Here is a 25,888-nt window from a genome sequence, read left to right as displayed (position 1 = left end):
CCTGACATTTTTCTCTTAGCAGTGATATATTTTCACATGTACACTGCTTTTATCTGCACACACCTGTGCCAGCCGTTTTTGGTCTCACTGTTTAAAAATCCTGTTTTCCATGTGAAGGGGATCTTTGATTTTTCCTTTTTTGTAAATTAAAATGCTGCTTTTCCTTTGGTAATGACAGGTAGGCCCCTTTTCCACATGACTCTTCAATTGTACTTGGAAAAAAACAAAGGCCAAGCCATTTTTTGCAGGGTTTAAAATCCTGGTGTTCATGTGAAAGGAACTTCTGTTTGGGGTTTTTGAATGCATCGCACAGCATGCTCTCATTTTTGCATACTACAAGTTCTCTCATCCCAAGGGATGACTGTCTTGTGCCTATTACTAATATAAATGGAAGCAAATTAAAATGAAGACACATGAGAAATCTATGCATGGAGCAGGAGGGTAATGGAAAAAGTATTATCGGGGTGTTGTCATGTGAAAATTTCTGAAATATGATCTTTGTATGATTTCTGCTTCAATATGTAATTAATATTATGAGTCTGGTCCCAACGCTTGGCCTTACTTTTAATCTGTGCTATTGAAGTCAGGCTAGGCATTTTTCAATCAGGGACCCAGTCCACTTTTTCAGGAAAAGCCAATATGACCTTGAGGTAGTCTTTTACTGCCTTTGCTGACCCCTTGTGTATTGCTTCATCTACGATACTAGGTAAAGTGTTATTAGAAGAGGTGCACATCTTCATCAATAGAATGCTACACCCAATTTCCTAAGTTCAAGTGTCATATTGCTAAGCCGAATTCTTATTGCTGTGTCTGAATATAGCAGCTTTATCGTGCTAAGAGGGCCAGCAGGAAATCCCCAGGCCGTGAGCTTATGCCATGATAACCCGCGTTCAACGCCATGAAGGGCAACAGAGTTAAAGAGGAGTACAGGAGCCATATTTTGCTGAATGGCAGTTGTTGTTGTGTTAATATGCTGTGGCTAGTGGTATACCATGTCCAAAACCAGCTTGAAAAGGGTGCAGCAGGTTCTGCTGGGTGGCACATTTGGTTAATTCTCTCAAAAGAATGGCGCCAAAATGTTTGCTGGATGAGTCCAGCCAGTGGTGTTCCGGGTGGGGGAGGCGTGTGGGGGGCATGCTGCCCCAGCACAGGCTCTTTTGAGAGCCTGGCCGGGACTTTTGTCAGCGGGACACCTCTCCCGTTCAGCACCTCAATGAGGGTGCCCAACGGGAAATGTGTCCCACTGGGAGGGTTTTTATGTGCTGAGCAATTCCTGCTCAGCATGCTCATTGTCCTGGCAGCAGGACACCTTAGCCTTTCAGAACGGGAGACATCTCCCGTAGCCAGGATAACGTCCCAAGGAGCTCTGGGCAGCAGAGGGGCTCTCCCGTTGATCTATGGCAACAGAGTATTTCAATGTGAGCCATTAGGCACTGATGGGAGGGAGAGGGGGCTATTAGCTGGGACTGTTGGCCCTTTAGAAATGTGTATGAGAGGGAATGAACAGCAGTCAGAAGGTAAGGGTGCATGATGTTACATGCTTTATTTATTTATTTGTGTTTTTTTATAACACGCTTAATACCCGAGTGAAATAATGACTAAGGCTTTACCCAAGAGGGATTTGTTAGGCTCACATTAACCTGCATGGTGCTATTGTGACTTTGCAAGCAGGATAGTGAGACTAAAACTAAAGCCCTCCTCATATTGCTCAACATATTTCGATGATGATGTATATAATGTAAAGCTAATTAGGAAAGGATAGTTTATTATGTAATGTACTTATCTTCCAAGGCATTGCTACAAATGATTTAAGCACATGAAAGGCAAAGGGAAACCTTTAAAAATATCTATATCAACTAAACCTGTGAAGATGTGGTCAGTTGCTTAAATTGTCCACATCCTAGTTCCACCATTTAAACAAAGTTTGTGATCCTGGGCAGATCTGCAACTCTTTAAGTGTTTTACTCTGTAAGTGTTTTAGTTCAGAGTGTATGTTAATATATCATGCTGTTATTCTTTTTTTAAAAGTCTGACTATAGAGTTTCTCCATATATAACAATCGTGCAATTTAGGTACTTTGAACCCTAATGTTATTTGCTACTTGGCTTATTTATGGCAACGTAGTCTAAATTCACTTCCATGGTGCCTCCAAGTATCAAAGACTGATGTGATGTCGTTTTCTGTGAAGTCACTTCTGTTGGTGCAATCCATATGCAAATTAGGAGGTTTGTATGTATTGTGCACTCAGAGAGCCTAGACAGAGCTCTAACAGATGGGTTCACTGCATCTGTAATGATTTGTAGTTTGCAAACCTAATATACATTGCTTTTTGTCAACCCGCGCATCATGTCTTTTCCCTGACATTTTTCTGTTAGCAGTGATATATTTTCACATTTACTCTGCTTTTATCTGCGCACACCTGCGCCAGCCATTTTTTGTCTATTTAAAAATCCTGTTTTCCATGTGAAAGGGATCTTTGATTTCTCCTTTTTTGTAAATTAAAATGCTGCTTTTCCTTTGGTAATGACAGGGAGGCCCCTTTTCCACATGGCTCTTCAATTGTACTTGAAAAAAAACAAAGGCCAAGCCATTTTTGTTTCAGGGTTTAAAATCCTGGTGTTCATGTGAAAGGAACTTCTGTTTGGGGCTTTTGAATGCACCCCATAGCATGCTATAATTTTTTTTTTACGTGTTAAAATGCCATCTGCCACTAATGTTACCAAAAAGGTAGATTGGAGCAGAGGTGGGGGTTTGTGGGCGCGAATGAGACTATATGGAATATGTGGAGGGGACCCCTGCAGCTAGAAAGAGCGGGCCGGTAACATGGGGGGCAAAGAGGACAAAGGGGGGTGGGGCACACTCTACAATCTACAGCATGCAGACACAAAGGGGTAGCCCCAACCATCTCCCTTCAACCATCTACATGGGGCCAGGCAGGATGAAGGACATAGCAGGGGGCCTAGGCACATTAGCAAGTGCCGCACCCAGGAGATCAGGGAGGAATGAACCCGCAGGTGTCCAACAAAGGGCACTACAAGCTCCTAACTGCCGCCTGCGCCAGCCAGCCAGCCGGGGATGCGGCGAAGCCCCCACAAGCATACATAGCCCAGTACCAATCTTCCAGGATATAAGGAGCTGCCTGGGCAGCAAAAAACACAATCCTTTGGTACTCTGAACGGAGATTCACAAGTAATCTGTGCACACAGAATACCTTTCCTGTTCTCGAAACGCACCCACCCGAGAAAAGGGGAAAAGCGAGAAGAATAGAAATACAGGGCAACGAACGGGGCCCACTTCGTCGTGGGGAAAGAAGGTGGCACGGGCCTGGAGGCACAACCCTGGACCCGGTGCCCAAAAGTGTACATTATGTATTATATAGTGATTATTATGTTGTGTACTACTACGTGATGTGCAATAAAAACCACTGGGGGTCATTACGACCCTGGCGTTAAGGGTTTAACGGAGCCGTAAAAGGTGTCGGCGCTGTTAAACCCTTAACGCCTGATTACGAGGTCCCTTTGCGGGACCCGACCTTAAGGGCTGGTTTTACCAGCCGTTAAAGTAGGGTGCTGCAAAGGGACCTCGGTGCTAATTACAGTACCGCAATTTGTGGTACCGTACTTAGCGCCTTCCCCAGTCCCATTGAGCCCTATGGGGCGAAAATTGGAATGGGGAAGGGCCATGGTGGAAAGGGGAAATACCGCCCTGCCAACCTTGGAATGGGGCGGTATTTCCCCATTCCACCATGGCGGACTCGTTACAACAACGGCACCAACCATGGTGCTAATTGCACCATGGTTTAGCGCCGGGGTTGTAATGAGGGCCACTGCCTTTTCTTGCCAAACACTTATACAATGGGGGTCATTCCGAGTTGGGCGGTAAGGGTTTACGGGCACCGGTAAGGAGGCCGGTAAACCCTTAACACACTATTCCGAGGTCCCTTAGCGGGTCCCAGCAGACCAGCCGTTCTTCCCATTTGAGCCCTATGGGGGCTCAAATGGGAATGGTGAATGGTTTACTGAATGGGGATTTACCGGGTCCTCAAAGGTCGGAATGACCCGGTAAATCCCCATTCAGTCAGACCGGACCTGGACCCGGGTTTGGAGGCAGCCATGGCGCTAATAGCACCATGGCTACCTCCAAACTCGGAATGACCCCCAATGTTTCAGTGGTCATTGGGAAACGCAAAGTGGCGGACAGTCACTAAACTGTTGGCTCCACCAGTTATTGCGTGCACTGCATTTGGGGGGAAAGTAGCAGGCCTTTTTTCGTGTTTAGCCCCCCACACCCCACTCTTGCAAAGCTGGATACTCCCCTGAGTCCAACACTGCAAGTAATCTGTAGTTTCCAGGGTTCAAGCGATCTCCATGTTTTATTATGTGTAGCATGAGTGCAGGTTCCTTCCAGGTGGCTGGTGCATTATCGGAGTCGCTAATGGTTCTGAAAACGCGGTACACTATTGGCGACCGTATGCGTGGATGCCCCGCGCTCTTCATGCTTTAAGGCGTTTGATCATATGACGTTGGAAATGCCCCTTCACAGGGCAAGCTATCTAATCATACACGAATTAAAAGGCTGATGCTCCTCACAAAAGCAACGTGTTGAAACAACATGTAATTGAGCGGCCTGACGCCGATTACCATCTCCAAGTTGCCCCTCTGGGGTCCAGACTTTAGGGGGGTGGAGCTAGTGGCGGCCGGTTCTCCCACTGTGTTGAGCGCCTGCCTCCAGGATTACCAGGACTGGGCTGCCGTCTCCGGAACAGCGTGGGCTTGCTGGCATGCGCCAGGCCAGTAACCGTGCCCTCCGCCCAGGGCGCCGCAGCCATGGCTGACCCAGCTCACACGCTCCTTCTGTTCCCAGCATCAGATCTGTATGCATGCGGTGTCGGGACTCGGGGTGGGCTCTCACGCATCTCTCGGGGATCGCAGCGCTGAACGCAGTCGCGAGCGCACCCACTCCTGTGATTACCCCCCTTCGGACCACTGCCTGCCCTGAATAGAGCTGGCTCCTCGAGGCTGCCTCGCTCTAACGTGGCGCTAAACCCCTCTGTTGACATTCAGGTGGCGAGACCTGCTGTAACACCCAGGAGGGTGGGGCTAGGGAGCGAGGCTACAGCGCTTGGTGCCTGGGGCGGGGACTCGCTCCTCCCCTGCCGGCTTCCCCGCTCCGCCCCGGACCCCCCTCCCCTTCCCTGCGCATCTGGCTGGAACTCCCGGGCTGCAGTGGGATCAGACCCCGGGATAGAGGGAGCCACCCTGAGCCGGGAGCGCAGCGAGGTCGGGTGACAGGCGGGCAGGGGGAGCGGCTGCACAGCACGGGAGAGGGGCACCTGCCAGCACAGCCTCGCCGGGGCCAGCATCCTCAGGTATTGACGCTCTCCCTACTTTCTGCCCACGTTCTCCGTCTATGCCCAGTGCTGTACTGCCAAAGTTTGCACCCCGCTGCTGCTGCTGCACTAAAGGGTGGAGAGGGGCGCTGCTACTGTTCCAGTACTTGCAAGGGGGTGTTGGAACTTTCAAAACTGTCTGTAGTCGAGAACAGCCTAAATGATGCGAGAGCACCTGTGGTGGGAACATAACACCACGAGTAAAGGTATGGCCCATGAAACGTCTGCCACCTTTAGTAGGGCCAAGGTACCCGCCAAAAAGAGCTGAAGGCGCATGGGGAGGGGGAGGTCAGCCGCCGTCATTTCGGTGCATGTGTGCAGACCCTCTCTCTCTCGCTCTTCTCCCCTCGTGATGCTCTGGTGCTTGGACCCCTCTCTCACTGTGAGTGCACGTAGCCGCTCATCACAGACGAGGTGTACCCCCGCCACCTTCTGTCTGCGGAGACAGGCAATGGACACACTCTGCTTTGCAGACCTCCAGTGCAGACAGGCATGGGGGTCTATTCCCCTCTCTCCAGCTCTAGGAGATGAGGCCCAGGGCCTTTTCTCAACTCCACTCTTTCCGCAACCACTCTCTCGTTCTCCACAGCCAGCTTTGAGGCGCGAGTTCCCATCTGCTGTGAGTTTTTGTGCACTTCTAGCTGTGCCGCTTATTACCGCTCTTGTTCCATCTTTGCAGCCAGTCCAGTCCCGGGCCTCTGACTCGCTGCAGCCAGTCCCCGGACACTAGCTCTCTTTCAGGCTTCAGCCCCGCAACACTCTATGCCCGCCTCGGGAAACGGCCCGGGGACCCGTGTGCTCACGTTCTAAATGTGGAGCTCTCACTTGGTCAGTCAGCCCAGAATGTCCCCTATGTAAGCCCTGGAGCTCTCTTCTACCGCCCCTCCCTCCTCCCCCGTTCTGCCGAGCTTTCGTTTCCCCCCTCTTAGTTCAGGGGTGGCACTCTCCTCCTACCAGCCCCTCTACTCTGTCCCTAGCAGCCTTTGATATCTCTCCCCTCAGACCCGGGCCCCTGAATTCTCCTCTGGTCAGGACCCAAGATACACTCTGCCACCTATCACCCCGCACATACACTCTCCCTGTCCAGTGGAACTGCCCTCTCGCCCAGTCAACCTCAGAGCCCCTTTCTGTGGCTACTTACTGTCAGAGTGGGTCTCCGCACTCCGCCTGCCTGCCAGCCCGTGAACTGCCCGAGCTCCACTCTCCCGGTCAGCCCCAGGGCTCCACTCTCTGCATCCCTGTAACTCCACTCTCCCTGGTCAGCCCCAAGGCTCCACTCTCTGCATCCCTGTAGCTCCACTCTCCCCGGTCAGCGCCAGGGCTCCACTCTCTGCATCCCTGTAGCTCCACTCTCCCTGGTCAGCCCCAGGGCTCCACTCTCTGCAGCCCTGTAGCTCCACTCTGCATCCCTGTAGCTCCACTCTCCCCGGTCAGCGCCAGGGCTCCACTCTCTGCATCCCTGTAGCTCCACTCTCCCAGGTCAGCCCCAGGGCTCCACTCTCTGCAGCCCTGTAGCTCCACTCTGCAGCCATGTAGCTCCACCCTCCCCGGTCAGCCGCGCGGCTCCTCTCTCCCTCTGTCAGACCCGCAGCTCTCTCCTGCCTGCCCCGAGCTCTACCCCGGACAGCCCCCGAGCTCTCCGCGGAGCACCCGCTCCCTCTGCGTGGAGCTTCTCCTGGGCTTGCCCGTGCACGCTGCCGCAGGGTCGGCTATTGATCACTGCAGCCCTTTCGCAATGCGGAGCGCAGTTGTGTCCGTCCAGCACTGTTGCACGTCCCATTTACAGGGCGCTTTCGGGACCACCGAGTAACGCTACGGCCTCTCAGGACACCCTCCTCCACAGGCCGTGCTTTTAAGAGGCATTCCCAGGATATGCAACGAGCTGTGTAGCCAGCGTGCGGGCATGACTCTCCCACGAAGCGCGCCTAATCACCCCTATCACAGCTGGCGGAGGACTGTGCGGGCTGGGGGGTGCACCGCAGTCCATTTCTCGGGGTGGTGGCAGGCATTGCAGACCCTCCCGCCAGTGGCACAGGCGAGCTGTCCTCAGGAGTGGCATCGGGCGTGGCATGGCCGGGCGGGGTGGGCACGGCACGCCGGCACATTTCATATCACTTATTGCTGCAGTCATTTTAGCGGTCCCCCAGTCCCCTCGCTTCCTGCCCTGAGGTACTATGATAAGGACCGGGCCATTATTAGACCTAGGACCCGGTGTAACGCCGGGCCGACGCTAGAAATCAATATCATGAGAGGCAGCAACAGTGTGTGTGTGGGGGTGGGGGGAGGAGGGGGACGACGACACCACACCAACTACAGCTGGCACACCGAATTGCTTTTAATACACATATAAAGTACCCAGCGATTTGTGTTGAGGAAACGTGACTTTGTGCATTAAGCTAATATGCTGACCAGTGAGGCAATCCCACAAAGACACTTTGAAGGCATTTAGTCCTGCGTGTAATTTGCAGGCGTTTGTTGTACTCTGTCTTCAAATGCATGCATGTCAACTTTAGTTTAGTGCCCTGGCTAGTGTGATGCAACTACTAGGTGACAGGAGTTGCTTGCAGGTGTTAATTAGTTTGTTTGTTTAGGCCATGGAAGGCGCAATTGAGTTCACCTGCTTCTTGAGGGACAGTGTGGACTCCAGGTATACTCCCAAGGTTTTAATCTCTTTGGCCGCTTTGATTGGGTCTCCATCGATGCTGATGGAGACATAGTGAGGGTCTATTTTGTTCAGACGGGATTGGTTGCTGAGCTCTCTCGTCGTTGAGGAAAAGGCAGTGATCTGCCATCCATGCCTGGATTTCCAAGTAAATCTTGTTGATTCTTTTACAATCATCTTCATAGCACCCTGAGAGTGTGATGAGAACCCCGGTGTCATCAGCGTAATTGCTGTATGTGACACCCAGGTTGTCAAGACGGGTCAAAGAGGAGCTTGGGGAAGATGCTGTAAAGTGTTAAAACAAGAGTATAGAGTGACCCTCTAATTGCCTTGCGCCGCACCCTGAGTTGCACCCAGGGTCGACAGGGGCACAGCATTGTCTCGGGCGTCAATGAAAAAGTGGCCCACAGTTGCAAATGGCAATTCATTCCTTATTTGACAGACTGCCTCAGTAGCACCCAAGGGCAATGCAAATGGTGCCTTTTGCAGAGTATGCATTCAGTAACACTGCTCAAAGCTACTAGCCGCACAGTGAAGTAACTTATCAGACTGGCCCACATGGGCCCAGAAGGTGGCCCACTTTGACCAAAAAAACGGGCCCCCGCTAGCCTTTTGCGTTTTTGGTTCGGGTGTTGCCCAATTGCCCGGTAGGCCAGTCCGAGCCTGGTTGCACCTCAGCCGCACTTCCAGGTGACAGCATCCCGATAACATGAGACGGTTCGGCCCTCGCTGCTAAAACGATCCCACCCCCACTGCTTGGCCTGCAGGAGTGCAAGTAACCCATGAGAAGGTGCCCTTTCCCACATGTCTCCATGCACACAAGTTTGTTCAGCAATGTTTACAGATGGTGGCCCATATTTCCACTCCTTTCTCCCTATTTCATTTAAAAAGTGTCAACATTAATTGAATTTGGCAAATCTGAGGTCTGTTCTTAATGGCGTTACATGTGGCAGCCTGTGCTCCAGCATTGCAGGAAGCCTTGCATCTGGCAAGTCTGAATTCTGTTCTTAATGGCGTAACATGTGGCAGCCTGTGCACCAGCATTGTAGGAAGCCTTGAATCTGGCAAGTCTGAGTTCTGTTCTTAATGGCGTAACATGTGGCAGCCTGTGCTCCAGCATTGCAGGAAGCCTGGAATCTGGCAAGTCTGAGTTCTGTTCTTAATGGCGTAACATGTGGCAGCCTCTGCTCCAGCATTGCAGGAAGCCTTGCATCTGGCAAGTCTGAATTCTGTTCTTAATGGCGTAACATGTGGCAGCCTGTGCTCCAGCATTGCAGGAAGCCTGGAATCTGGCAAGTCTGAGTTCTGTTCTTAATGGCGTTACATGTAGCAGCCTCTGCTCCAGCATTGCAGGAAGCCTTGAATCTGGCAAGTCTGAGTTCTGTTCTTAATGGCGTTACCTATGGCAGCCTGTTCAGCCTTGCATCTGGCAAGTCTGAGTTCTGTTCTTAATGGCGTTACTTGTGGCAGCCTGTGCTCTAGCATTGCAGGAAGCCTTGAATCTGGCAAGCCTGAGTTCTGTTCTTAATGGCGTTACCTATGGCAGCCTGTTCAGCCTTGCATCTGGCAAGTCTGAGTTCTGTTCTTAATGGCGTTGCATATGGCAGCCTGTTCAGCCTTGCATATGGCAAGTCTGAGTTCTGTTCTTAATGGCGTTACATATGGCAGCCTGTTCAGCCTTGCATCTGGCAAGTCTGAGTTTGGTTCTTAATGGCGTTTAATATGGCAGCCTGTTCAGCCTTGCATCTGGCAAGTCTGAGTTCTGTTCTTAATGGCGTTACATATGGCAGCCTGTTCAGCCTTGCATCTGGAAAGTCTGAGTTCTGTTCTTAATGGCGTTTAATATGGCAGCCTGTTCAGCCTTGCATCTGGCAAGTCTGAGTTCTGTTCCTTTTACTGCTCAAAAGTTTCTTTCACATGTTACACAAGCGCCAGCACGTGTGTGATTTCAGAGCAGCGATTCACACGAAAAACAAGTGTAGCATGTCGGGCGAAAGTTCACCCACTCAAGAATCACCACACTATACTATATTCCTGGGAGGTATGCCGGGGCAGTTCACAGAAGACATTCATTGTGAGGAATGCAATATGACTACATGAGATGGGGAGCAGAGATGGCAACCATTTGTACTTCCCCAGCAAACCCAACCCCCGGCCCCTTTGGGTTTGTCCCAGAGGTGACTGAGACATCGGATTTAGTGTTGGCAATAAAAAGGCTGTGGTTTTGACTGCACCTACACAAATCATAACATATATGTAATTTATTTATAAATTACACTCCTAGGGAAAAGTCTCATCTCTCGTTGCACTTTTGGGCACCTGGGCAAAAGGGTGGCCCCTGGTGGCCCGTGCCGCCATCTTCTTCCCACGACTTTACGAAGAACGTTGGTTGTCCTTGCTTTTTCCTGTTTCTTCCTTTCTCCTTCTTCTCCTTCTTTCTGGGTGGGTGGCTTCTGGGAAAAGAACATATAGGGCCTCATTACGACCCTGGCGGAACGGGTTAAACGGCGCCGTAAAAGGCTGCGGCGCCGTTCAACCCGTTCCGCCACATTACGAGGTCCCCTGGCGGGACACGTTAATCACGCCTGGGAAAACCAGGTGTGCATACCGGGTCCCGCGAGGGCAAGAGGGAGCAAACAACGGGCCATCTCGTAATGGCCCGTTGTTTACTCCCTCTCCCATTCAGCCCTATGGGGACTGAAATGGGAATGGGGATGAACCGTGTCCATGTCCTCGAGTGAGGAATTACCGGGCCATCCGAACTCGGAATGGTCCGGTAAGTCCTCATTCCGAGGACACGGATGCGGTTTTGCCGGCAGCCATGCCGCCAATAGCGGCATGGCTACCGGTATACCTCGTAATGAGGCCCATAGTCTCCTCGCATCACCAAGAAGGACCGGAGTTTTCCTCCAGTTGCCTCTCCTTATTGTCCTTTTCCAGAGCCTGAAGCTATGTGGTTTGTCTTTTGCTTGGGTGCTTGGATGCACGCCTGGCCGGCTGGCTCCACTAGCCCTACACACATTGGCGTGAAAAGCCTTTCTTCCTTTGTAGCTGTTGTCCCTTCTTCCCTGCCTCATCCTGTTCTGGGATTCTGTCACCTGGGTGCTTCTTAGCCCCCTGATGTGTTTGGTTCCCTTCCTGCCTGACGCTCATGACGTGTGTCCAGGTATGCTAGCTGTGGGTGCTGCAGTGGGTGCTCTGCATTGCTGTGGCTTACTTATGGCACCCTGTTATTTTCTTATGTCCGATGGTATTGCCCCTTTGCCCCCTGCTTATTCCCCCGTGCCCTGCAGCTCCATGAGTTCCTCATTGCGCGGCACAGGCCGTAACCACTGGTCTCATTTTTATCCCGGCTGGGAAGAATTAAGAATGGGAATTTAAAGGCTGGAGCGCGCGCGTGTTCTGCAGTGAGTGCAACCCGCCTGGAGGGGAGGCTGAGATTGTGCTGGGTTCATTCCAGGATACAGGGTTTGGGGCATTTGGGCCTGATTCTCAGAAGCCTTTTTATAATGACTTTGCCCAATACGAGCATCACACCCGGAGAGTGTGAGACGGATACTGGGAGAAGCTTGCACTTCTGCAGTCCATGATGTACCTGGGTGGGAGGAAGCTTGCAGCCGTGCTGTACTAGTACAGTACTACTCTTCCTGGGCTACTCTGTGTTATACATACGGCATGTACTATACTGAGGCCCTTATACACAGAGGGTTTTCCAATGGGGTTTGCCATTATAAAAACGCTTAAGGGAATAAGGCCCTAAGTCCTGTACTGCACCGGTTATGGATAATTCATGCTAATTCAAGTATAGTCCATAAAGTCTATTTGTAACCTTTGTAAAACTTTTTGTTGTCTGATTGACAATGTATGCATTGTACTTTTTGTTTAATTTCGTGCTTCTGCACTGTGAGATGTTTTTGATATGTTAATCGGATTTTTACTAATTGTTTATTAATTACATTACCTCGTTAATTTGTTTCTGTAATATATAAATGTAAGTGTGTAACATATTTGCACGTTTGCATTACTGGTGGAAAGTGGTACACGGGTGTGGGGTGTGTGTGGGGTGGACATGCATAGGGTGGCCAGATGACGATTTGTCACTAGCACACTACTTTTACAGCCATGTAATTTTCTTGTACACATCCCGGTTATCAAGGGCTTTAAATTATATGTGCTCAATTTAAAGTAACAGAGCCTAAAACTCCCATAATGGGCCTCATTACGATACTGGCGGTAGCCGTACCGGTAAAACAGGCACGGCTGCCACCAGTATAATTTTTTTTGTGGCACCCTTGAATGGGCAAATATGAGGTCATTACAGCCTTGCAGGACCCAGTAAATGCCCACTCGCGGGCGCTGAAAAAAATGCTCCTCGTTCCCATATGAGCCCCAGATGGCTCAATGGGAATGGGGAGGTCGGATGCACCAGCACCATTCTTGAATTCCTTTGTACTCGATGTATGACAATAAAGTTTCCCCAAATTTGCCAACACGTGTTTTGACCTGATCAGTCTTTTTCAAGGCAAAAAAAATCTGGAATCCTCTCTGCATTATTGATATATGAGTAGCAGGCATTAGCAAGATCCAAGTGACTCCTATTAAGCTGTATGGCATTCGTATGTATAATCCCATATATTGTACCTGTGCAATTGGGAGTTCCTCGATTCCAAGTAGATACTTCCAAATTGAAGTAGTGCCCTCATTACTGAAGGTCCTAGCCCTCGTCTGGCGTCCGCGTGCCCACTTTTTCACAAATCAGTTATACTAATACTATCAGCATAATCATGGCATTGCCTTTCAACTGAACATTTTTGGGAATATAGCATTGAATAAGACACTCTATTGAAGGGAGCATGAATAATCTGGGAGTAATTGTGGGGCAGTCCCATTAAAAAAAGAAAAGGAAGGCCTATAGAACGTTGCATAACACAATATTTGTGTGACAACTAAAGCAGGCTGCTTTGAATAAGGGCAAATGCAATTAATGTGTGGCTCATACAGACTTCAAATCTGCCTTCGATAAGGTAGACAGAAATAAACTTTGGGCTAATTGGGCTAAACTAAATGAATTGGATGTGGGCCAGGCTTTGCTAATTTTAGTTAATCTTTTTTACACCAATACAGCATTTTTTTATTAGGGTTAACAATGAAGGCCTTTTTTGCAAATCCAGTTAATAGTAATATAGGGTTGAAAAGGTTGCGTTTTGGCGCATTTTTTTAAGTTGTTTTTTGTTGGACCTCCAATATATCATTTTTGAAATAATGTACCACCTAAAATACAAGATCCATTGATTGGCTCACCCTTGCTGATGATAGATACTGTGTTGTTCGAATATACTCAATAGGATTACAGCATAGCCTATGGGCATTGAATGTTGACTCGCGTCCAAGTGGCTTAAAAATTAACAAAAATAAAACAAACGTGTGTGTAAGTGATTTCAATCCGGCACATACCCAAGTCAACACCTAGCATCTAGTGCACAACTGAAATCCTTATTTATTTTTGTCTAAAAGTTCTTTATTCTGAACGATATACCACTTATATCACACCCTTCTCCTGGAACCCCCCCGGTTACACTGAACCAGGAATCAGGCTGGTTTGCAAAGGTAAATATGTATTTATGTATTTAAAATTGTATCACAATGGGCCTCATTACACGGAAGGCGGTGATCCAGGGTGCTATTAGCACCCTGGACCATGCCGGTAAATTACCGGCACCGCCTTGGCGGAAAGGGGATTTACCGCCCCATTCCAAGGTTGGTGGGGCGGTAAATCCCCCTTCCGCCATTGCCCTTCCCCATTCCCATTTCTGCCCCATAGGGCTCTATGGGAATGGGGAAGGCGCTAATTACGGCACCGCAATTTTGCGGTGCCGTAATTAGCTCCGAGGTCCCTTAGCGGGTTGGTTTTTAACGCCTGCAAAAAGCAGGCGTTAAAGCACCAACCCGCTAAGGGACCTCGTAGTAAGGCGGTAATGGTTAACGGTCACCGTTACCATTAACGGTGGCCGTTAACCATTACCGCCTTCCGTGTAATGAGGCCCAATATGTCTTAATAGGTACACAACAATCACCAATCGGGTGATGTAACCCTGAATATCTTTAATACACAAGGAGTAATTAGTGAGCAAAACAATTCAGCACAGAAATGAATACTTTTGTGTGGGTGCAGATCAGATGGCACTGTGGTTATAGGTTCCCCCTCCACACCCCTCAACCCCCCAATAGGCAATTTAAAGAGATGGGAGGAGAGAACAGGTTTTCAGGAATCACAGAATTCACACAGAATAACAATCACACTTTCCCCTTTTCAAACACAAAAGAAAACGGAATTGACTGTCAAGCTGTCAGAATGGCCTTTAAAGTTTATCTTTAGAATGGACTGAGCAAAAACACCAAATATGATCAAATTTGCTGAAATTGTTATAAATTCTTATGGAAGCCACTTTGGATAGTTGCACACAAACACAAGCAATGATTTAATCCCAAGAAAATATTTGAAATCTTCAAATTCAGGTCGGAAGCAATAAAAAGCTGTTTTACACTTGTCAAAATTTCCCAAAACGAAATTTTGTGGCAAACCTTTCACTGCGCAGAAGTTGAAATTTTGTTTCTAGCACAAAAACTGGGGGAGTTATAGATGTTTTAGTAGAGGTCATTTTTCGGGATAGGCATGAGAATGGAAAACAGGAATGCGCTTTTAAAATGACAGATGGGTTTCTTACAATAAAGGATGACTACGAACAAAACGAATACCCCACAGGAACACAGTTACTTGATCAGGTTAACTGCCTGCTAAGGAACTCGCCCTCTTCAGATGAGAAAAAGATCAGCGCAGAGATAGTTTTAACAATACTGGTTATGGAGAAAAGATAGTATGGTTTGGAGAGAGGTTCAGACAATGCAAAGATACTCCTACAATCTAGGTTCTGAATACAATATAGGATGGGTCTAAGATAGGGCTAAGACTATGCAAAGTACATATGTTAGTGACACAATTCTTCCTATTTTTACTCACTGGATAAGCTTTTAATGGGAACCGTCAATTCTGGTCAGGGGATGGGATCTGGCTTAGGAAAGACGGCTGGGCACATTGGACGGGCAACGTCAGCAAGGCGCTCTGGTCACAGCACGGCACCGGACTGGACTGGATCTGCTCTTCTTGGGTCTGAGGATATTATTTTCAGCAGGCAAGCAGTACAGCACAGCCCGGCTGTATTATGTGGCTTCCCCTTTAGGCTTGTGGGGTTCTGTTCTGGAATGTGAGGCCTAGCTGAGAATGGTTCAGCTATGCAGTGGGCCTTATGCTTTGCTAAGTTTCTGGAGCAAGGAAGATGTAGAGTTCTGCAGCAGGGTACTCGCCAGCGTCAGGATAGTGAGTGAATCTGTCTGTCCTTATGTGTGGTGAGCAGTCTCTATTAATGCTATGATAATGGGGGAGTGTGGGCTGGTTTAGTCTAAGGTTGCCCCTTTGAAAGGTTATTGGGTCAGAGTCTACTCTCTGCCTTGATAGGAGGAGAGAGACCGTCATCTTTATGGTGTGATTTTATGAGGCTGAGAATCCACCCCTATCCCCTGGTACACAAAATCTACTTTTGGCAAAATACATATTTCCACATGTGCAACCTCTCTTAAAAATCACATATACAGATTACATATTTTACCTAGCAGCTACTCCTCAAAACCTCATAGCTGTGGGATCTTGTCTCTACTTTTCACAGAATTTTGCCCTTTTCACTCAGAACACAATGTCCATTTTTTAAGCAAATTTCTGCAAGTGTGCGTGTTGAATGTGAGCATAAGTGTATAAGGTTTCACAGTTCTAGCGGAAATGCATTTTGTGTAAAATCATATTTCTCGTCATTTCTGCCCAGAACATGTCACACAGTTCTGGCGCATCTTCCCCCTTGCAGCCAGAAATTACATTAACAATGCTGTTATTTTTATATTTCTCACAATTTTACATAGTAAGTTATCAGTCTTTTTAAAATGTGTCCTTTGTCTTTCTTAAGCAACAAATGGTTGTTTAGCTCCACCCCTTTGGTCTCTCCCTGGGAGCCCAGGAGCCATCCCCCATGTTTGCTCTTGACAGAGGCCATTTACGACTGTCTTCGCACTTCACATTTCCTGAGCTGGAGCTGCCATTGTTCCCTTTTGCCTCTGTAGGCCAGGTTCTTTCCTGCTCTGTAATTCCCACTTGTCCGCGATTTCCTGCTGGGGGGGAAAGACCTTTCTTCTGTGAGAAACCTGGTATTCCAGTTTGGCAGCTTCATCCAGGTTTACTTTCATTGTTAACTTCTGTTGAATTTTCCTTAGCACAAAACAACTGGTTGTATCAAATCACAGCTGGAATTCTCATTCAAGATTTTAAACCATGGAATCAAAACAATTACAATATGGGTTACTTTCAGTAACAGGCCTCTTGGATTGCAAACATTTGATTTCAGTTTATACATGTTAAAGTTTAATCAGGCAGCTGACAGCTGTCATCCCAGCAGCTCTCTGCTGCATAGAGATTTTTGACAGATCCACAGACATGCTGCTTTTTGCTGTGGAAATCTCTTTATGCTTTCAGCCTTTCAGGGCCTTGTGGGTTCACACTGATTTCTTAAACGAAGTGAATTGTACCACCCAGCAAGAATTTTGAATATTTTAAGGTGTTCTGTACCGGCATTCTGAAGTTTCAGCAACAAAGAAAAAGGTGATTTAAAGCAGGATTTGGGGTTTAATTTAGCAAAGCACTGCTTTTTCCTTCTGCACTCCACTTTCAATTGTTATGGGGCCCAGTGACACATTCCGGTAGTGAGAGCTCTGATCCACCACTGATAACATGCAGATGGCAGATTGGGCAGCCATCTTTTGTGCATTGAGAAGCGCGATTTTTAGGGACTTTGGCGCGCACAATGGTTTCGCTGCCATTTTGCTATTTCTGGCACCATCATAGCAGAGTGATGCTGCACAGCAGAGCAAAAGTGGGTCAAAACATTCCACATGTGTGTCGCATAAAAAATACTTCAGTCATATAAATAGTTTTTATAGTGGTTAGGTATTGAGGTGGTGATGAGTATCATTGTTTCTGGTTCGATATTACCAACACAGATAGTGATACAAGAACTTTAGAGCTTCTCTATAATCACCTAAGGCTAGTTGCAGGAAGCTTGTGATACTTTGATTGGCAATATGGTGGTTTTCAGCACTCTCCATAAGACTGCCTTTTTGCCAAACGATTACAAAGATGGTGTTGGATTAAAAGACACAGAAAACTGTTTGGTTACAAAGATTGGAAGGAACTATATGAAAGACGCTGCTACATCTTCTGCAAAATGCAGCTTCTCAAGACATTCTTTGGGATTTAAATTTAACCTTGTTTGATACTCTAGCTCAAGCTCGGAATGTAGCTAGTGTGTCTAAGGTAACGGAGGCCGCTCCAGGAAATATGTTGTTGGTTATCAGGGGAGATCGTTAATGGGATAGGCTCAATCTATACAATGTTTATGTGAAATTAATTGTCAGTTCGAAGAAGAAAGGGATTAGGCAAAAATGGAATTGGTTAAAAAAAACAGTCTTATGGGACTAGTTATGCAAGTATAATGAAATGTCGAAGATCTTCTTTGACTGAATACATGAGAATACAGCCTATTTCTTTTGGAAATAAAGAAGTATTTAGAGTTGTTTCCATGTAAGAAATATCTCTGAACTTTATGTTAATGTGATTAAATGGTCTAGCCGGCCTGGATAGACTTGACACCAGAAGTGAAATAGTGAAAGATAAAAAAGAATCCAGTCTGTGCAGACAGGCCGTGTGAGGAATTCGACCATTCGCACTGTGGGTGTGCGTTCGCCTTGTCTTTTTTGAACTTTTAAAAGAAATTGAATGATGGTAGATGAACCTCCGCTAAAATGTGTGGGGATAATCCGCTAACATTTTCTTATTCTCACCACACGACAAACACATAGACCCATGTACTCTGAGTGGATACAATTTACAGGCGCCATCCCCCATGATATATTTAGTTCAGATATAACATCCAAGAGTACATCAAGGCATCTCAGAAGGGCCAGGCAGAACCTTCCTTCTGCCATGGGCAGCCTAATTGACTAACAAAAGCTCCATGGATCTGGCCTGTCCTTTTGTTAGCTCTGCTGGTGGCAGCTTCACATACTAATCAGAGTTAATTGTGACACGCCGGTGTGGGGCCTGGCTGCAGGACTAAAACAGGAGACATGAATCCCCAACAACCTTGATAAGCATCTGTGTCAACCTGAAGCCAGCTCCCGCCTCTTAGTGTCAAGGCCAGTGAAGTGTCATGTCTGGGACAGCTGTTTACAGTAGTCCTCCTCGAAGGGGGAACTCAATCAGGAGGTTCGGGAATGTGGTTTGCAGAAGTCAGAAAGGCTGGTCTCGCTGCAGCTTCAAGGGAGACCTGCTGCTTTAATCAGGAACTACAGAGAGCTCAATTACCTAGAGAGACCCTTTGATCCACAACAGACAGGAAGATGGGTGGGTCTTAGTATTACATGTTTCCACCCCTGTACTTTTTCTGTTGCAAAGCACTCTGTTTATGACCTGTGGCATACAGGAGATTGTTGGTGGGGACTCAGGATTGGTTCATTAAGGTAGGCTTAGCCTACACCAATCACTGTGGCCCATTTGGATTTAAAAGAGGGCTGCCAGGAGTAGCAAGAAGAGCTCAGCATTGGACCTTGGCTGAAGGTACAGTCTGCTTTACATCTTTCGCCAGTGAAGGAAGTCCAGGACCTCCAAGAGGAAAGCATGATCACTCCTCTAAACATCTCCCAGGGAACAGAGGTAGATACTGAATCCAGAGGATCCTTCAGTAGCTCCAGAACCGGTACCCAGCCAGCACACAGCGTGCCCTGCTAGGCTCTGCAGCAAGCGTCCTAGGTGGGAAGTGCCAGAGAGTCACTGAACCAAACGAAGAACAAGGCAGCTGCCTTCAACACTCTCCTCCGCTTTGTGCCATCCGCCTTACAGGACGACACGGGCCCAGTGAACAAGCTAGGAGGAGTGCACTGACAAGCATCGACCGACATCCGCCTTAAGGACATTTTGGAGCCAGTCGACCCTTGAGCTGCCCCCGACTGCACCACTGACTGTTGTTACGCCGCAGGCACTCACGCTGTCTGAGACACCTCGACAAGTGCTTCAGGCCCGCCAACTAGCACTGAAACACTGATTCCTGATCCCGACCCACCGTGTCGGCCAGCCTGCAGCCACCTGTCCAGCTTGGCTCGCCGAACTACCTGCACGCATGATACCCGCATCTGTCTCCCATCTTGAACTCTGTCGCAGAAACTGCAAAGCGCCATGAAACAGACTTCACGCTGTCGAGCACCAAGAACATCTACAGGCACAAGGTACATTGTGGTTCTGTCGTCCTGGTCCTTTTTCGAAGGGCCCTAGTGACATTTTATGAGCCATTTGTGTTGAAACCAAGTATACTTGAACTATTGTGATTAATTACATTACCGACTACCCTGCTGTCAGTATCCGGAGTGCATCCCTTTTCCTTCTTTGAAATTGTCTGGCCTCTGCATTGCTGTACAGGGTGGGTTGTATTTTGTATTGTGCTTGAACTGCCTGTTGTGGTAATAAAGTAGATATTTGTATACAACCTTCACTGAACAGTCCCTTTTATCATTGGGTAATAATTGTATTTCGCTGTGTTGCAACTATCCAACGATCCACGACCTTGCAGAGATAAGGCTGCCGTTCCATCCACGTTACCAAAATTGGACAAGGAGGCTTATAATTTACTTGTGTTTTCAATCTGTTTCGATCCCTTCTGGTGTACTAGAGGTGTGGGGCTGATTGATGATTTAGAAACCGATATTCATCCCTGGACCACTGGTGCCCCGGAAGTTGAGTTGTCACTGGCTGGTCGAATTGAATGACTAAAATATCTTGATAGAGAATGTGGTGCCTCGAGACATGCACATAGGTTTAGTTTGTATATTATCGAGAAGAAATTTGGAATTATTTATTTTGGTTGAAGATGTTAGGAGGTCACAGGCTTTCATTAAGTTCAACCGTAGTTGCATTTTGGGAACTTTTTGTGACCGAGTCTGAAATTTGTGAATTTGTAACAAGTTAATATTATTGTGGATTTTTGATGTATTTCTATCATAATATACTTTGGCATTGGAATTATGAAGAGTTATGTATAATTTTAATATGAAATGTGTATAATTCTGATTTTTAGTTTTACAGATTGTAGTAAGTATGAAAGGTGCACTATTAAACAACACATAAATAAATAATGGATCTCAACCGTTAACTTTAAGGTTAAAGTTGCCAACCAACTAAACCTTCGGTCGATGAAAAGGGGCGCCATTACATCAATTTGCTGCATATTTTGTAAAGGTCAAAACATAGGTGAAACACTGCGGAAAATAGTCTTTCGGCATCAGGTTCTTGTCAAAGAAAGAATTTGGCCACCTTAGGGGTGAGGATTGGTCAGAAGAGTCGGATGTCGCTTGGCATGCCTGTAGTATGCGGGTTGACATTAGGGTGATGTTTGCCCCTTTGCTCATGTGGCAGGGCATTATAGTGGTTTTGCAAAACATACATGACATTTCGTTTTATTGGAGAAGAGTGGTGACAGATTCGAAAGGATGGAATCATTCTGACGGTGAGGATGTAATGAACTGTGGATATCGACAGGTTTCATTGTTATGTTGTACATATGTGTTGTTAAAGGATTAAATGAAACCATATGACAAAAATAAAAGGAAAGGGTTTCACTTTGCAATTGAGTCTATCTTGGGATATTGCAAATTGGGATTGGCCCTATTTGGGAAACAGTACAGCACAGTCAGGGCCGGAATTAGGGCATTAGGTTCCCAGGGCACCAGCTCGGGGGCGCCTTTCAAGGGATACCCTGAGCTGGCATGGTGGGAGAGGTGTCCTTTTGAAATTAAATGTGCTAGCGGGAGCGGGCGCATTTACAAACAATAGGGTGCTGGCACCCTATTGAGATCATTACCTCCCTGCTGCAACGCGGGAGCAGGGTGGTTTTCATTAGAATAGGGTGCTGATGCTTGCATCAGCACCCTATTCAAGTGATTAACTCCTTGCTCCGGCGTGGGAGTAGGGAGATAATCATCTTAATAGGGTGCCATAACACCCTATTGTTAAATGAACCGTGGCCTTCCTCCACCACCGAAAATAAACATTTGGCGCCTCCAACCCCCCCACCCCCAATTGACCTGGGGTGGTCGCCAAATTGTTCTTCCTCTACCTGGCCTGCTGCCGCCAGGAAGGTCGGCACTGGGCACAGGACATGGCAATTCTGCTTTTAAAATGTAGATGGCTCACATGTGTCGGATTGGTGCAGCCAGAGACGCAGAATTGTCAATTGGAAGCAGTGGGTGGGAGCAGTTGGGAGCGGTGCGCCTCTACTTTTTTTAATTACGTTTTTCTGTTCCTATACTTTAATTTTAAAAAGAAACCATTCCGGAATTGTTTCGTTTTAAAATGAAAGTGTAGGAAGCAGTTGAAACTTGCCCTTCAGTGCATTGCACTGAACATTCCCTTAAACAGAAGGCGCATGTGTTTAGGGGTTTGGATTGTGTCAGATGGGGCGTGGCAATTGGGTACATGGGAGCGGGGCAGACCAGCAAGGAACATAGTTGCACTGCTTCTTTTCATACACTTCGACCACTGATTGGAAGTCTTGTTGCTTATACCCTCCATGGAATCGAATTCATGACCCTTTAAATTTAGGAGCAGGGGGAGGATCTTGAGGAAGAGGATCGCCATGCTGGTACAGGGTGGGGTCGGCCCGAGAAAGTAGTGAAGCACGCCCGAGGAAGGAAGTAATCGTTTGATCCCTGGTACATTGAAGCAGAGTCACAAATATAGGATAAGGGCAAGGTATGGTAGCGAGCAGCAGGATAACTAACGGTGACCATAAGAGGGGTGCTCAGTAACAAAGCCAGAAAAAAGAGTACAGCAGTCCCAGGCCTAACACCCAAATGGCAGGTGGCATCCAAGCCCAGCACTAAGCGGCTGGCATCGTGTCTGACACAGATAGTCTGTCAGTTGGAGATGAAAAAGGAGTAACTTGTGACAGAAGTGTTCCCAGAAGAGACTGCAGAACATCATGCTTGGGGGGCGGGTACAAAACGGGTTGACAACAGAATGAGGCGGAGTGAGCGAAAGGAAGCAAGCAAAAGGAAATAGACGCAACAAATAAACCACGAAGATGTTGACACATTCAACAAAGCAAACATGAGCCACAAAGCGAAAGAGAAACCTGAAGAGCATGAACGAGCCCAGAGTGGATTTGAGCAGAAACAGCAGTGTGAGAGAAATAGACTGATGCGTGTAGGGACTCAGGGAGACTTGAACAAGTGAAAAGCTGGCAAGAGCCAGACTGTTGTAGCTGAATATTGGATGGCTGAATCTTCTATGATAAGCAAGGGGGAGGTGTTGTAGCTGAATATAATGTGGAATGTTTGGTGGGTAGAACTTGGGAAGGAATGGAATGGAGAGGTGTCAGTTATGATATGGGAATAAAGGAGTTCAGTCATGCAGGCTAACGCCAGTCATTATTTGATGAAGATATAATAAAGTGGTGTCCATGAGGCACACAACAATTGGCGACGAAGTAGTGATTTGACCCACTGAAACACTGATGAGCTATAGAGATGGTCAAGAGAAAGCAGCCTGTGAAACTATTAAAAATAATACAGTGGAAGTGGCTAATGAGAAGACAGAAATAAAGATAAAGGAAACAGAAGCCAAAGGAAGGAAAGAGTAAGAACAGAGGAGCAACGCTGCATGGAATTGACTGGTATGACTTGCTAATATGGCATACATGAATACATGAAGGAGAAGATTGCTAACGGGCTCTTGTGCAGGAAAGGCATTTTTCAAAAAAAAGAGAAAAAGGAGAAACTGGAACTGTGATATTCACGGGTGTGTGAGGTCTAAGACTGCTGGAGGTGTCAGAGTCACTGGCTGGGACTCTATGAAGCAAAACTAAAGGAAGGCATTGAAAGGAAAGTGATGTGGTGCGAGTGCAACCAAATGAAGGACATTGAGCAAAGAATAAAATGCTGCCATCTCATGAGTGATTGCACGAAAAGTGTCAAATAAGGAACATAAGATCGAGACACTAACTAAATGAAACAAACAGTGAAATGAACTAAAATGTGTCATGAGTGCAAAATGGAAACTATGAAAGTTCAATTAAATCAAAGTGTGGAATGAAGAGCACAGTGGTGAGGCATAGACTGCAACAACAACACAAGAAGTGCTCACACTGGGAAATTGTTTTCCATACTGGCTGCAGAATGGCAAAGAAAGATACTAGTGAACAGCCCACACCACGGCAGGTGAATCTGGGAATCTGGATGAAAGTGAACAAGTGGAATGCTACATGTATGAGCTAGTGGCACAAGGTCTGCTATCTCCCTGTATATAATCACAATTGTGCTGCTGTAGGACCTTGAACAGTACACTTCATAGGCGAACCAGCAAGGGATTGGCATAAAAATAAATAGTGTTTAAAGTGGTGCTAAATTGTAAGGTGCACCTCATTTGCACTCACACACGGGTGCATAGAGCAACCTTATACTGTAACAGCCTGAGCAACTTTATACTCTAACACTTTTTCAGAAAGAGATCATAATTTCATTTATGGTTATCCTGGTGCGAGAGCAACAAAACAAGATAGAACTGGACAAAATGAAAGTTGCACAGATGAAATAATATTGACCAATAAACGAAATAACATTATGCAATCACCAACAAAGTCAACTACTGCTGATGAAAGAAAGAGCGAAGCAACTGGGCAAGATGTGAGTAACCATGTTCCTGAATATCACAAGTGGGAATACAAGATCAGTCCAGAATGAGGGGATTCTGGTGAACTATCTACATTGCCGGGAACTAAACGCTTGCAAAAAAAAAACAAAGCATCTTGATTCATTCTGGATAAGCCCCACCTGGGCTCCCCCACATATAGAGTGGCCTGTCTGTGTAACCATCCACTGGATACCCGACCACATTGTGAAGCAGCAACAGCTATCCTGCATTGGAATTGTTGAATCATTGGGATAAAGGACAGTATACTTGCTAAGGCTGAGCTGCAGCATTGTGTAGTGTTGTCTCTGACACTCCTACAAAAGCTTCTTGATAATTGTCCCTGGGAGCACTGTGGATTGAGTTGCGAAGTTTGCGCCACCCCCATAATTACAGATTGGAGAGTGAATATTGGAAGACATCTTCCATCACATTGTGTTGTGTCTCTGAGGGAAGAATTACACCTCAGGGTCTGTCCTGAAGGTCGAAACTATATTTGGCATCATTGTGTACGCCTGTCGTTGACCGACCGAAACATATGTATACGCTGTCAGTAAGTGGTTTACTATTGTACATACCGACGGGGAACATGGGTGTATTCTAAATCAAAGTATTGAATGTTAGAAGACATGAGAGAAGGGGTCCTATATATAAGTTCAATTTGTTTATTTTTATTAAATATTGTCATTTATTGTTTGTGCGTGAATGTGGGTATGAAAGATGGAATGAATCAGATGTCTAAAGTGTGATTTACTATTTGTATGCTGGCTTTTCAAGATTTCTATATGTTTGATACTGTGTGCAATAAATTGTTTATATATTGATACTACTAGTGGTGTAGTTCAACTTCATTACTTGGGTCCATTTTCTGTTATTATTATACTGGCACATCTAGCCAGGGGTGGACTGGGGAGCAAAAGAGGCCCTGGACATAATATTCAAAGTTGCCCCACATTACACATCTTCAGCAAGTCCAGACCTTTTCCTATTGGAAAATTTGAAAAATACTACAGAAAAGAGGCCCAGTGTGCAGAGGGCTACCGGAAAAGCTCCATAGTTCCCTAAAGGCCAGTCCTATCCTGCGTCTAGCCCACTGTTTCACCAGGTTACACTTTAATAGTTCAGAGGCTGATACGGCTCAGTCCAAGTCAGGCAATTCTTCTGAGAGGGCGAGAGGGAGAAAGACTAATTCATGTTGGGACCGGTAGTCCGAATTGTCCATCAGGAGAGACTTGATTCATTGAGGCTGGTGACATGCATGCCAAATGACAGAGGGTTGAGAGAGAAATACACCTGCTTGCTGGGACCTGAAGCCCTGTGTTCTACTAGGGAAGGTTTGAATAGTTGAAGACAAGACCACAGAAGAGCAGCATTGTGGGAGTTAAGAGCAGACGAAAGGGGAACTATGAGCCATGACGAAACTCCCATTGCCCACCAGAAAGGGCTCGTGTGCCTGCAGTTGTTTAACTCTCGGTCATTGAACCTGTTTATCACGAACACTGTGAAATGCACAATTCTTTGTGTAAGGCTCAATGAAATGCAAGTGTCTAACTACAAATCATTGACAGAGTCAATCATAGTCGCACTGCAGAAAACGATAGGCTCGGGACCAATAAAAAAAGTGTTCCACAATTTTAAATCGCTTTTTACTACGCCTTGCCACAAATGGGTTGGGTAGTACATGTGGGAACATGTTCTTGGTAAAAATTGTGTTAGATAATATATTTTAATGCACATTGGGTCAACAGCATAGGTCAATATTACCAGCTGCTTAGTGCATCAACTGGATCTTTGCAGGGACATCATTTCACCAAAATGCCAGCGGTAGCGGAAGTGACATCATACGACCCTTGACCTCTGACATCACAGGAAGTAACCCCATGCCGGAGTGATATCACGTGGAAGCGATGGAACACGACCTTTCACCCCTTGAAATAACAAGAAGTGGTATCACACAGCATTGTTCCTAAGTACAGTACTAAAAAATATGGTTACGATATCACTG

The 25,888-nt window shown here is 46.9% G+C and overlaps 1 protein-coding gene across 2 annotated transcripts in view; it reads left to right on the top strand.

Moving 5' to 3' along the window:
- The first annotated feature begins 4,805 nt into the window (after window positions 1–4,805).
- The window catches only part of KCNS3 (potassium voltage-gated channel modifier subfamily S member 3), an 837,604-nt gene continuing 816,521 nt past the window's right edge, over window positions 4,806–25,888 (top strand). Inside the window, exon 1 of one of the 2 annotated variants that reach the window (XM_069605923.1) lies at window positions 4,806–5,368. The gene's annotated coding sequence lies outside the window, so the exon portion shown is untranslated. The remainder of the gene's footprint in view (window positions 5,369–25,888) is intronic. The other variant, XM_069605922.1, reaches the window with a different exon arrangement.

Source organism: Ambystoma mexicanum, chromosome 4p, assembly GCF_040938575.1.
Source record: "Ambystoma mexicanum isolate Mex_15411 chromosome 4p, UKY_AmexF1_1, whole genome shotgun sequence".
Classification (NCBI taxonomy): domain Eukaryota; kingdom Metazoa; phylum Chordata; class Amphibia; order Caudata; family Ambystomatidae; genus Ambystoma; species Ambystoma mexicanum.
Note: the sequence above shows the minus strand (reverse complement) of the source record. Positions and strands in the feature narration are given on the sequence as shown.